The sequence below is a fragment of the Ranitomeya variabilis genome, chromosome 3 (genome assembly GCF_051348905.1).
Source record: "Ranitomeya variabilis isolate aRanVar5 chromosome 3, aRanVar5.hap1, whole genome shotgun sequence".
Lineage (NCBI taxonomy): Eukaryota > Metazoa > Chordata > Amphibia > Anura > Dendrobatidae > Ranitomeya > Ranitomeya variabilis.
In genome coordinates this window covers 438972902-438985922 of record NC_135234.1, presented here as the reverse complement: position 1 = coordinate 438985922, position 13021 = coordinate 438972902, and the positions used below count along the sequence as shown (strand labels likewise).

The window sequence follows — 13021 nt, the reverse complement described above, 5'->3', positions numbered from 1 at the left end:
GATTCTGCGTGAAAATTCTTTGTTTGTAAAAGGCTCAAAGTGTCTCTTTGGTGTACAGAAGGTTCCCTTTTTGGGGTTCATTTTTTCCCCTTCTGCTGTGGAGATGGATCCAGTCAAGGTCCGAGCTATTCATGATTGGACTCAACCCTCGTCAGTTAAGAGTCTTCAGAAGTTCTTGGGTTTTGCTAACTTCTACCGTCGTTTTATCGCAAATTTGTCTAGCGTTGTTAAACCGCTGACGGATATGACCAAGAAAGGCTCTGATGTAGCTAACTGGGCTCCTGCTGCCGTGGAGGCTTTCCAGGAGTTGAAACGCCGATTTACTTCGGCGCCTGTTTTGTGCCAGCCTGACGTCTCACTTCCCTTTCAGGTTGAGGTGGATGCTTCGGAGATTGGGGCAGGGGCCGTTTTGTCGCAGAGAGGCCCTGGTTGCTCTACTATGAGGCCTTGTGCCTTTTTCTCTAGGAAGTTTTCGCCGGCAGAGCGAAATTATGATGTGGGCAATCGGGAGTTGTTGGCCATGAAGTGGGCATTTGAGGAGTGGCGTCATTGGCTCGAGGGTGCTAAGCATCGTGTGGTGGTCTTGACTGATCACAAAAATCTGATGTATCTCGAGTCTGCTAAACGCCTGAATCCTAGACAGGCCCGCTGGTCATTGTTTTTCTCCCGTTTTGACTTTGTGGTCTCGTATTTACCAGGTTCTAAGAATGTGAAGGCCGATGCTCTGTCTAGGAGCTTTGTGCCTGATGCTCCTGGAGTCGCTGAACCTGTGGGTATTCTTAAGGAAGGAGTTATCGTGTCTGCTATTTCTCCAGATCTGCGACGTGTGTTGCAGAGATTTCAGGCTGGTAGGCCTGACTCTTGTCCACCTGACAGATTGTTTGTGCCTGCTAGATGGACCAGCAGAGTCATTTCCGAGGTTCATTCCTCGGTGTTGGCAGGGCACCCGGGAATTTTTGGCACCAGAGATCTGGTGGCCAGGTCCTTTTGGTGGCCTTCCTTGTCAAGGGATGTGCGGTCATTTGTGCAGTCCTGTGGTACTTGTGCCCGAGCTAAGCCTTGTTGCTCTCGTGCCAGCGGGTTGCTCTTGCCCTTGCCTGTCCCGAAGAGACCTTGGACACACATCTCTATGGATTTCATTTCGGATCTTCCGGTGTCTCAGGGCATGTCTGTCATCTGGGTGATATGTGATCTTTTCTCCAAGATGGTCCATCTGGTTCCTTTGCCTAAGCTGCCTTCCTCTTCTGATCTGGTTCCTGTGTTCTTCCAGAACGTGGTTCGTTTGCACGGCATTCCTGAGAATATTGTGTCGGACAGAGGATCCCAGTTTGTTTCCAGGTTCTGGTGATCCTTTTGTGGTAGGATGGGTATTGATTTGTCGTTTTCGTCCGCTTTCCATCCCCAGACTAACGGACAAACGGAGCGAACTAATCAGACTCTGGAGGCTTATTTGAGGTGTTTTGTCTCTTCTGATCAGGATGATTGGGTGACCTTCTTGCCGTTGGCTGAATTTGCCCTTAATAATCGGGCTAGTTCCGCCACCTTGGTTTCGCCATTTTTCTGCAACTCTGGTTTCCATCCTCGTTTTTCCTCGGGACATGTGGAGCCTTCTGACTGTCCTGGGGTGGATTCCGTGGTGGATAGGTTGCAGCGGATCTGGAGTCATGTGGTGGACAACTTGAAGTTGTCACAGGAGAAGGCTCAGCGTTTTGCCAACCGCCGCCGCGGTGTGGGTCCCCGACTTCGCGTTGGGGATTTGGTATGGCTGTCTTCTCGATTTGTTCCTATGAAGGTCTCCTCTCCCAAATTTAAGCCTCGCTTCATTGGTCCTTACAAGATATTGGAAATCATTAATCCTGTATCCTTTCGCCTGGATCTTCCGGTGTCGTTTGCCATTCACAACGTATTTCATAGGTCCTTGTTGCGGCGGTATGTTGTGCCTGTGGTTCCTTCTGCTGAGCCTCCTGCTCCGGTGTTGGTTGAGGGCGAGTTGGAGTACGTGGTGGAGAAGATCTTAGATTCTCGTCTCTCCAGGCGGAGGCTTCAGTACCTGGTCAAGTGGAATGGCTATGGTCAGGAGGATAATTCCTGGGTGGTCGCCTCTGATGTGCATGCGGCCGATTTAGTTCGTGCCTTTCACGCCGCTCATCCTGATCGCCCTGGTGGTCTTGGTGAGGGTTCGGTGACCCCTCACTAAGGGGGGGTACTGTTGTGAATTTACCTTTTGGCTCCCTCTAGTGGTTACTAGTGATTTGACTCTGGGTGTGTCATTCATCCCTTGTATGCTCACCTGGGTCGTTAGGTCAGGGGTGTTGCTATATAAGCTCCCTGGACCTTCAGTTCAATGCCTGGCAACGTTGTAATCAGAGCTAATCTGTTGTGCTCTTGTCTACTGATCCTGGTTCCTGCTAAATTAAGCTAAGTCTGCTTTCTTGCTTTTTGCTATTTGTTTTTGTTTGCATTTTTGTCCAGCTTGTACATAATCTGTATCCTAACCTTGCTGGAAGCTCTAGGGAGGCTGGAGTTCTCCCCCCGGGCCGTTAGACGGTTCGGGGGTTCTTGTATCTCCAGTGTGGAATTTTGTTAGGGTTTTTGTTGACCATATAAGTTATCTTACTACATTCTGCTATTAGTAAGTGGGCCTCTCTTTGCTAAACCTAGTTCATATCTGTGTTTGTCATTTCCTCTTACCTCACCGTTATTATTTGTGGGGGGCTTGTATCCGACTTTTGGGGTCTATTCTCTGGAGGCAAGAGAGGTCTTTGTTTTCCTCTTCTAGGGGTAGTTAGTCCTCCGGCTGGCGCGAGACATCTAGCGACCAACGTAGGCATGTTCCCCGGCTACTTCTAGTGTTGGCGTTAGGAGTAGTTATATGGTCAACCCAGTTACCACTGCCCTATGAGCTGGATTTTTGTACGTCGCAGACTTACTTGTTCCTCTGAGACCCTCGCCATTGGGGTCATAACAGCGTCCCATCTCAATTCCAGTCAATTTTGCATTGAAAAGTCAAATGGCGCTCCTTCCCTTCCGAGCTCTGCCCTGCGCCCAAACAATGGTTTACACCCACATATGGGGTATCAGCGTACTCAGGACAAATTGCACAACAATTTTTGGGGTCCAATTTCTTCTCTCACCCTTGGGAAAATAAAAAATTGGGGGTGAAAAGATAATTTTTGTGAAAAAATATGATTTTTTATTTTTACGGCTCTGCATTATAAACTTCTGTAAAGCACTTGTTGGGTCAAAGTGCTCACCACACATCTAGATAAGTTCCTTAGGGGGTCTACTTTCCAAAATGGTGTCACTTGTGGGGGGTTTCAATGTTTAGGCACATCAGGGGCTCTCCAAATGCAACATGGCGTCCCATCTCAATTCCAGTCAATTTTGCATTGAAAAGTCAAATGGCGCTCCTTTGCTTCCAAGCTCTGCCATGCGCCCAAACTGTGGTTTACCCCCACATATGGGGTATCAGCGTACTCAGGACAAATTGTACAACAACTTTTGGGGTCTATTTTCTCCTGTTACTCTTGGTAAAATAAAACAAATTGGAGCTGAAATAAATTTTGTGTGAAAAAAAGTTAAATGTTCATTTTTATTTAAACATTCCAAAAATTCCTGTGAAACACCTGAAGGGTTAATAAACTTCTTGAAAGTGGTTTTGAGTACCTTGAGGGGTGCAGTTTTTAGAATGGTGTCACACTTGGGTATTTTCTATCATATAGACCCGTCAAAATGACTTCAAATGAGATGTGGTCCCTAAAAAAAAATGGTGTTGTAAAAATGAGAAATTGCTGGTCAACTTTTAACCCTTATAACTCCGTCACAAAAAAAAATTTTGGTTCCAAAATTGTGCTGATGTAAAGTAGACATGTGGGAAATGTTATTTATTAAGTATTTTGTGTGACATATGTCTGTGATTTAAGGGCATAAAAATTCAAAGTTGGAAAATTGCGAAATTTTCAAAATTTTCGCAAAATATTCATTTTTTTCACAAATAAACGCAAGTTATATCGAAGAAATTTTACCACTAACATGAAGTACAATATGTCACGAGAAAATAATGTCAGAATCGCCAAGATCCGTTTAAGCGTTCCAGAGTTATAACCTCATAAAGGGACAGTGGTCAGAATTGTAAAAATTGGCCCGGTCATTAACGTGCAAACCACCCTCGGGGCTTAAGGGGTTAACCCTTCAGGTGATTTTCAGGAATTGATGCAAAGTGGCATGACAGAAATGAAAATGTGTATTTTTACCACCTAAATGCCGCTAACTTCTGAACATGTTACAACAGCCGTCAAACTCTAAGGCCACTATTTGGCCATGAATTGCAATCACAAGCATCAGGACCACACAATCATAATCTGAGGGCACCAATTGGGATAAAGAGAAGGCCCCCACACTCAATTAACCATTAATATGATGTAGTCACTATTGACAGCAGCATCTAAGGGGTTAAACAGATTGGGACAGAGCAAACACTGATCATGGCTAATGCAGAAAGTTGTCAGATATAGTGTACAGCGACAGCTGCTGGATTGTCACCTGTATGGGGATGCTATTCACTTATATCTCAGGTCAGTTAAAAGACGTATTGGCGGTCATTAAGGTCAAGTCATCAGGTTTTCTCAATCATCTAGCACTAGAAAAAGAGAAACCTTCTTACAAAGAACTGACATCGGGTGATGATTATTAAGATGATACTGTAATACATTGATGAAGACCTGCTCTTAACTCTACAATACTGATGTTACGGCTGTTAAATCAAATAACAAAAGTACTTGAGGAAATTTTAATAAGATTGAAGAATGTTTATCATTAAAAGGTTATTCTCAATTGAGAAAGTTATCCCCCATCCATTGAATAGAGGATAACATCCCAACTGCTTATGTCCAACAGCTGGGGTCCTCACTGATCTTAAAAATTGGGGCATCAAAGATACCTGGTAGAATGGAACTTGGTTGATCATGTGCACAGCTGCTCCATTCATTCTAATAGTAATGCCAAAGATCGCAGCTAACAGCAATCTTCAATGGTCCCATCAGAAATGAACAGAGAGGCAGTGCGCATCATTGACCTCTGTTCCATTCACTTGAGGCTTCTCAGAGCCCCAGTCATCAGAATCATCTGGACCTCATGTTCGGACTGCTGCAATTGAGAAGTTATCCCATCTCTCACAGACAAGTAAATCTGAAGACATAAGTTTCGATTAATTCTTGCCTTTATTCCATGATATGTTCAGTACACATACATGAGGCATTTCGGCTTCTGTCCTGAAGTCTTTTTCAAACAAAACAAGAAAAAGGCTTCAGGACGGAAGTAGAAATATGTCATATATATGTATTCAATAATTTATCAAAATTTACTTGAGTGCCAGCCTTGAGATTTGCTCGACAAGTGGGACGTCATCCCTATACACTAGCACGGTGATCACTACAAGTGCCAACTTTACACATATGTGGAACCTATCTCACAGATTAAGGGTAAGTTCACACAGGTCTTTTTTGCTGCGTATTTTTATGCTAATTTTCAACTGCTTTTTACAGTACCAGCAAAGCCTATGAGATTTCAGAAATCTCATGCACACACATTGTTTTTTGTTTGATCAGTATTTTGTGCTTTGCTGCGTATTTTTGACATAGAGCATGTCACTTCTTTCAGCGTTTTTGCTGCGTTTTTTCACCCATTGACTTGAATGCAACAAAAACACTGCAAAAACGCAGGTATCATTATTTGCTGCTGAAAATCCAAGGACATTAGCCTGCAAAAAGAGAAAAAAAAAAGCACCAAAAAAACGCACCAAATTCGCAATAAAAAACGCACCAAAAATGCACCTATAAGCAGCTGAAAATTAGCATTAAAAAAGCAGCAAAAATATGCAGCTAAAAAGTCCTGAGTGAACTTACCCTAAGAGTAACTGTCAAACTTGACAGTACTTTTTATAATGCAATAATTTAAAATAATTGAAAATGCTTTAATCTCTATTTACTCATCCTGAACGAGGAAAGCAAAAGAATCCATGTAACAAAAACTTAATAATAAAAAAACACAATTTACATTATAGATAAGATAGTAAGATGGATAGCTGGCTGTTTTACATAAAGAATTGGGAAGGCTGAACTGCATGTTTGCTAATTATATTAAACAATATCTATATTTGTAATGATTCTGACAATATGAAACATCTGTTTCTAGATATTACAAAATTATTAATTGCTCATTATGATTTTCTTACCAGTCCGAGCGGAACTACATTGAATAAAACATTTTTTTCAACAGATTGCTCATGATAATAGTTTTAAAATATAGAATTGAATGAACCAGCTCCAACACCTCATTAATCACTGGAGTTTACATATACACCTTGCACGTGTTAATTAGGTCTTTCATGCTCTTGGACTGGATTAGTTTTCTGAATAATAAATGTAATAATAGTTTTATTTCTTTTATTAATGGTCATTTCATCCTTAAAATTGTGTAATTTTACATGAACTGTGCAACATGTTATTAGTCATTGATGCTGGAGGTTCTTATAATGGTTGCGTATATTTCAGTCCCAACTCACATTAGTTAGGATATGCTTGATAAAAACAAAAAATGAAAAATAAAACCCTAATAACTGAAAAATACCCACATATCTTCCCGTAAAGTTCATGGCCATTCCCATGCCACTCTGACCCTCTAATAAACATTTGTATACTTGGCTGCAGTGATGATGTTTAATGCTTGATTATATGATATGGTAGCCAGTTATTGGCCAAAGAATTCATATGCCAAATAGACATAAACTGATAAGGCAAAATTCGAATTCACCTGCTTGTTTTTTCCTGTTAAAGTAGATTCTTGGAGAAGTTATTCTCTCCAGATCCCAGAGCATAATAAATATAATTACCGCTCATCTCTCTAGCCCCTGCACCAGTCACCAACACAACTCTCTGCCGCATCTCCTGATCCCTCATTGCCCTCTTTGGAAATTTTGATCCTCTCGCACTGTGCTTGACTTCTGGGTGCCACGGAGCAAGGTAGGCATTCTGAATAGACAAGTGGGAAGTCAACGACATCATATGTATACAAATGAAAAAAATCAGCATTTTTGCAAATGCAGATTTTTGTAAAATTCGAGTTGAATTCAATGCCACTTAGATTTATTCGCTCATGTCTATGGCTGATTATAAGGAAATTACCGCTGATTAAAGATGAGAGAAGTGATTCAAGGCAAAATCCATTTTGTTTTAATACCATATATAATTGATAAAAATCTGATTGTTTTGCAATTTGATTAGCTTGAATCAATTAGAATGGTTGTCAACTGACCACCAGTTTGCTTGTTTCTTTTTAGAGTCTGAAAAGGCGATAACATAGTAACATACTAACATAGTTTTTAAGGTTGAAGGAAGACTTTAAGTCCATCTAGTTCAACCCATAGCCTAACCTAACATGCCCTAACGTGTTGATCCAGAGGAAGGCAAAGAAAACCCATGTGGCAAAGAGTAAGCTCCACATTGGGAAAAAAATTCCTTCCCGACTCCACATACGGCAATCAGACTAGTTCCCTGGATCAACGCCCTATCAAGGAATCTAATATGTATAACCTGTAACATTATACTTTTCAAGAAAGGCATCCAGTCCAGGCATCCAGTAATAAAATTTAGTAATGAATCACTCATTACAACATCATACTGCAGAGAGTTCCATAGTCTCACTGATCTTACAGTAAAGAATCCGCGTCTGTTATTATGCTTAAACCTTCTTTACTCCAGACGTAGAGGATGCCCCCATATCCCCGTCTCAGGTCTATGAGTTTAAAGGTCTTTAGAAAGGTCTTTGTACTGTCCCCACATATATTTGTACATTAAAATAAGACCACCCCTTAGCCTTCGTTTTTCCAAACTAAATAGCCCCAAGTGTAATGACCTATCTTGGTATTGCAGACCCCCCAGTCCTCTAATAACCTTGGTTGCTCTTCTCTGCACCCGCTCCAGTTCAGCTATGTCTTTCTTATACACCGGAGACCAGAACTGTGCACAATACTCTAAGTGTGGTCGAACTAATGACTTGTATAGAGGTAAAATTATGTTCTCCTCATGAGCATATATGCCTCTTTTAATGCATCCCATTATTTTATTTGCCTTTGTAGCAGCTGCCTGACACTGGCCACTAAATGTGAGTTTGTCACCCACCGATACACCCAGGTCTTTTTCATTGATGGTTTTGCCCAGAGTTTTACAATTAAGCACATAATTATACATCTTATTTCTTCTGCCCAAGTGCATGACCTTACATTTATCCCCATTAAAGCTGATTTGCCATTTATCAGCCCAAGCTTCCCGTTTACATAAATCCTCCTGTAATATAAAATTGTCCTCCTCTGTATTGATTACCCTGTAGAGTTTAGTGTCATCTGCAAATATTGAAATTCTGCTCTGTATGCCCCTTATGAGGTTCTTAATAAATATGTTAAAAAGAAGAGGGCCCAATACTGACCTCTGTGGTACTCCACTGCTATGCAGCAGAATTACAGGCTATCTATGAGTGCTGACCACAGTGTGGTGCTCATAGCAATCTGCCATCAACAACCATAGAGGTCTCGAGGAGACCTCTGATTGTGATGACAATGCACCAATGACCCCCGATCACGTGACAGGGGTCAGCGGTGTGCATACTTCCGGCCACGCGGCCTCAGCGCTTGTTAAATGCCGCTGTCAGAGTTTGACAGCGGCATTTAACTAGTTAATGGGCATGGGTGGATCGCAATTCCGCTCGTGCCCATTGCGGGCACATGTCAGCTGTTGAAAACAGCTGACATGTTGCAGCTTTGAGGTGGGCTCACTGCTGGAGCCAACCTCAAAGCTGGGGATACTGCCAGCTGATGTACTATTCCGTCAGCTGGCAGTAAGGGGTTAATAGCTTTTTGTGTACAGTATGCTTAGGCAGAAAGCTGCAGATCAGTAGTGCGGGAATAGTTCTACAACTGGGCAGCATGTCTACTAGTCCTCCAGTGATAATCTCCTGCTGTTAAGTCATTTACTTTATAAAAACTGGAATAAGCAGCCCAGTTAGGGACACATCAGTGGAATCAGGGGCTCTACCCTTATACAGTCATAGCTGAAAGTGTTAGTGCCCTTGAAATTGTTCCAGAAAATAAAGTATTTCTCCTTAAAAATTACTACAATTACACATGTTTTGTTATACACATTATTTCTTTTATGTGTATTGGAACAACACAAACAACAGAATAAAAAGGCAAATAGGCCATAATTTCACACAAAACCCCCAACTAGAATTTTGGACCACTCTTAATTTACAAACTGCTCCAGGTCTCTCATATGTGAAGGGTGCCTTCTCCCAACAGCAATTTTAAGATTTCTCCACAGGTGTTCAATGGGATTTTGGTGAACAAATTGTTTGGAAAACTTCTGCCAATCTCAAATTCGGCACGAATGTTGCACATTCAGATTTGTGTTTGGATTCCCAAGCTTTTTTCCTAAAAATCGTCAAAAGTCAGCCAAAGTTCAGTAAATGACCGAGTTCACTAATGGTTCTTTCAGAAGTTAGTGTTTCCGTCAGCAGCACGGGCCACACACGTGCACACTGATGACACATGGATGACACCCTTGTGCCATCAATGTGACACGTACCGGTGCCTGGGAATCAGTGGTACTGTTCGCACTGTTCCCCAGCACAGGGTGCTTAAGAAGACAGCTCACATCAATGTTGAGAGTTATATTCAACTGTTAACAGTGAGAGCATACGATGGAAGATGGGAATATTCATCAGTTGCTGCCTGCACTATAAATAAATAAATATAAAAAAATTATATTCCACCTTCAATTGTCAGCTTTAGCAAGGCTGGTTATCAAGAATAGATGGATATGCACTCTAATAAAAAGGTGACATCAACCCCACAAATATGAACCTTACTTGCCAATGCCACAGGGCAAGAGGGAAGAGCCGGGCAAAGCATCAGAATTGGCGCATCTAATGGATTCACCTTTTCAGGAGCAGCTTGGGCTGCTATTTTTAGGCAGTATCCATGGCCCATTAACAGCCTAAGAATACCAGCCCCCAGCTGTCAGCTTTAGCTTGGCTGGTTGTCAAAAATGGGGGAACACTGTGTTTTTTAATTATTTAATTAAATAATTGAAAAAACAGAGTGGGGATCTCTTTATCCTTGATAACCAGCCTTGCTAATGCTGACAGCTGAGGGTTGCAGCCTGCGGCTGTCAGTTCTGCCTGACAGGTTATCAAAAATACAGGGGAACCCACATCAAATTTTTTTTTAAATTATTTATAATGCAATTGATGGTTCAATTACTGTCACTTTCCCAGGTGCTATCCCCTAATTTTAGCTGTTTTGGCAGCTTTTTGCTCCCCCCTGAAGGTGTTGTCTATGAGTTTGGTTTTGACTTTTATTGAAGTCAATGGGGTTCGAGTTTGTTCGGGGAAAATCGGGATGGTCGCAGATCCAACCCGAACCTTGAAATGTTAGCTCATCTCTACTGTCCACATTCAGGGAGATTAGGTAAAGTGCTATGGGTTGGGGTTGTAAACTTCTTGGTTATGTTGCTCACAGTGGACAAAGGAACATCAAGTTTTCTGGAGATGGACTTGTAACCGTGATATTTTTCAACAATTTTGACTCTCAAGTCCTTAGACAGTTCTCTTCTTTCTGTTTTCCATGCGTAGCATCACACACACACACACCGAATGCAAAAAGTGAGTCAACATCTCCCCTTTTAATCCCATTTCTGGAGTTATTTTCATAATGTCCACACCTGTTACTTGCCACAAGTGAGTTTGAAAAAGCATCACAAGCTTGAAACAATGTTGTTTACCCACAATTTTAGAAAGGTGACAACAATTTTGTCCAGCCCATGTTTGGGGTTTTGTGTGAAATTATGTTAAATTTGCTTTTTTTTAAATGCAATAATTTATGGGAGAAATACGCTATTTTCTTGAACTATTTCAAGGGTGTCAACACTTTTGGCCATTACTGTGTTATACTGCTTTCAGATTAGGTAGCAAAAACTTGGTGAAAATGTAATAGATCTATAGATATATATCTTGTCTATCTATCTATCTATCTATCTATCTATCTATCTATCTATCTATCTATCTATCTATCTATCTATCTGTCTATCTATCTATCTATCTATCTATCTATCTATCTATTATCTATCTATCTATCTATCTAACTGTCATCTATTATCTATCTATCTATCTATCTAATATCTATCTATCTAACATCTATCTATCTATGAATTTCTCTTTTGTCAGCTGTCATTTAGCCATCAGCGAGAGAATCTCTTCCAACATACTTGTGAGCATTAACACTGTATTCTCCTGCCTGAGTATCTATTTACATTATTTATTACTTTCAGCATAAACTCAGAAAGGCTGCTCAATATTTCAATATTCAGGTTGTTAAAAGGCACTACACCAATATAGCTAGAAACTTGCATTTTGTATTAATGTTGTCTTTTAAGTCTGTCTGAATAAACAGAGAAAAATCTATTTAATTGAAAAGTAGTGTGCTGTTCTTCACTGGTGATATGTATTTTTAATGTGGAAAAGAGAATAAGCTACTAATGGGCAATTAGGAGGCCCGTATACACATAAGTTGATCACAGGGTTTTGAGGGTTATTTCCATCTTCATTGATAGACAACTAACTACACACATTGCCTATCACCACTGAAAACAAATAACTTTACAATTTAGTGTTTAATAAAATTCCTGCCACCTCTTCTAATAACTACAGCATTCGGTTTTTTTTATTGTTTACTCATTACCTAGTGGACTGACCATTACTCTGGTGGATAACCATGCACAGTGCTTACAAGCTCTTTCCAAACGAGGTAGTAAGCACTGCTCTGACACTGAAACACACTTTTAGCTACTGAACCCGACCGGCTTCAGTGCCACTGGGCTTCTACTGAAGTTGCAGAGTCAAAGCTGCCTTGTATAGCAGCATTGGAGAGTTCTCCATTCAGGCAGCAGTACAATGATGTTGCTGGTCAAAACTGTGAGTACATAAAGGGCATACTACTCAACAACAGGCTGCAAGTCAGGAGGTTGGGAAGTAGTGCTCTCCCATTTGAAAAACAAAGGGAAGCCCTTTAAAGGGAATCTGTCATGTTGGTCAACTATGGTCATGTCAGGTATTTGATCCTTAGACCAAGTTCACATGTTCAGTATTTGGTCAGTATTTTACCTCAGTATTTGTAAGCCAAAACCAGGAGATGGTGAAAAAGACAGAAGTGGTGACGTGTTTCTATTCTTCCTATGATTGTTCTACTCCTAGTTTTACAAATATTGATATATAATACTGTCTAAATACTGTACGTGTGAACATGGCCGTAAAAGGAAAAGGGACTCTCATCACAGAATGACTGTTCAAAGTAAGTTCCACCGTTCTGTGCATCATGGCGGGGGCCAATCATTTATTTACACCTTCCCACCTGCTTGGTTTCCATCTATCTCCACCCCCTCTCTTCTTTGATTGACAGCTCTGGCCTCGTGGAGCCAGAGAAGGATGGAGATAGATGGAAAATAAGCAGGGGAGGATGGTGTGTAGAAATGATTGGCCCCTCCATGATGCACAGAACGGTGGAACTTACTTTGAACACTCATTCTATGCTGACAGAGTCTATATCTCTATTTCGAGCGCCATTGGTAGATAGCTTTTCTGTCCAATTAAAATATTAAGTCATGTCTGATTATTATCTTGGTTAGTATAAGCTTTTTGTAAACATTTCATCCTAATTTTCTTTTTAAGTTTTGCGACATTGACAAAGTGTACCTGAAAGTTTTTATTTAATTTTATTCAAGGTATTCTGTACGTTTTAGCCAAATACATAGTTTAGCTTGAAAAAAATGCATTTATACATCATCAGTTTTCCTTCACTAGTCTTTCCTTTTTGTACAGGTGGGCTGAAAGCGAGCAACAGAGTAGAGCATTATTGAGGCTTAGAAGAGTTAATCTTTTCTCGCTGCGATCCCTGACTGGGCAGCATGTTGTCAGA

At 41.0% G+C, this 13021-nt stretch overlaps 1 protein-coding gene across 5 annotated transcripts in view; it reads left to right on the top strand.

Moving 5' to 3' along the window:
* AUTS2 (activator of transcription and developmental regulator AUTS2) overlaps positions 1-13021 on the top strand; it is a 1864151-nt gene that overhangs the window by 448663 nt on the left and 1402467 nt on the right. The window lies entirely within an intron of this gene.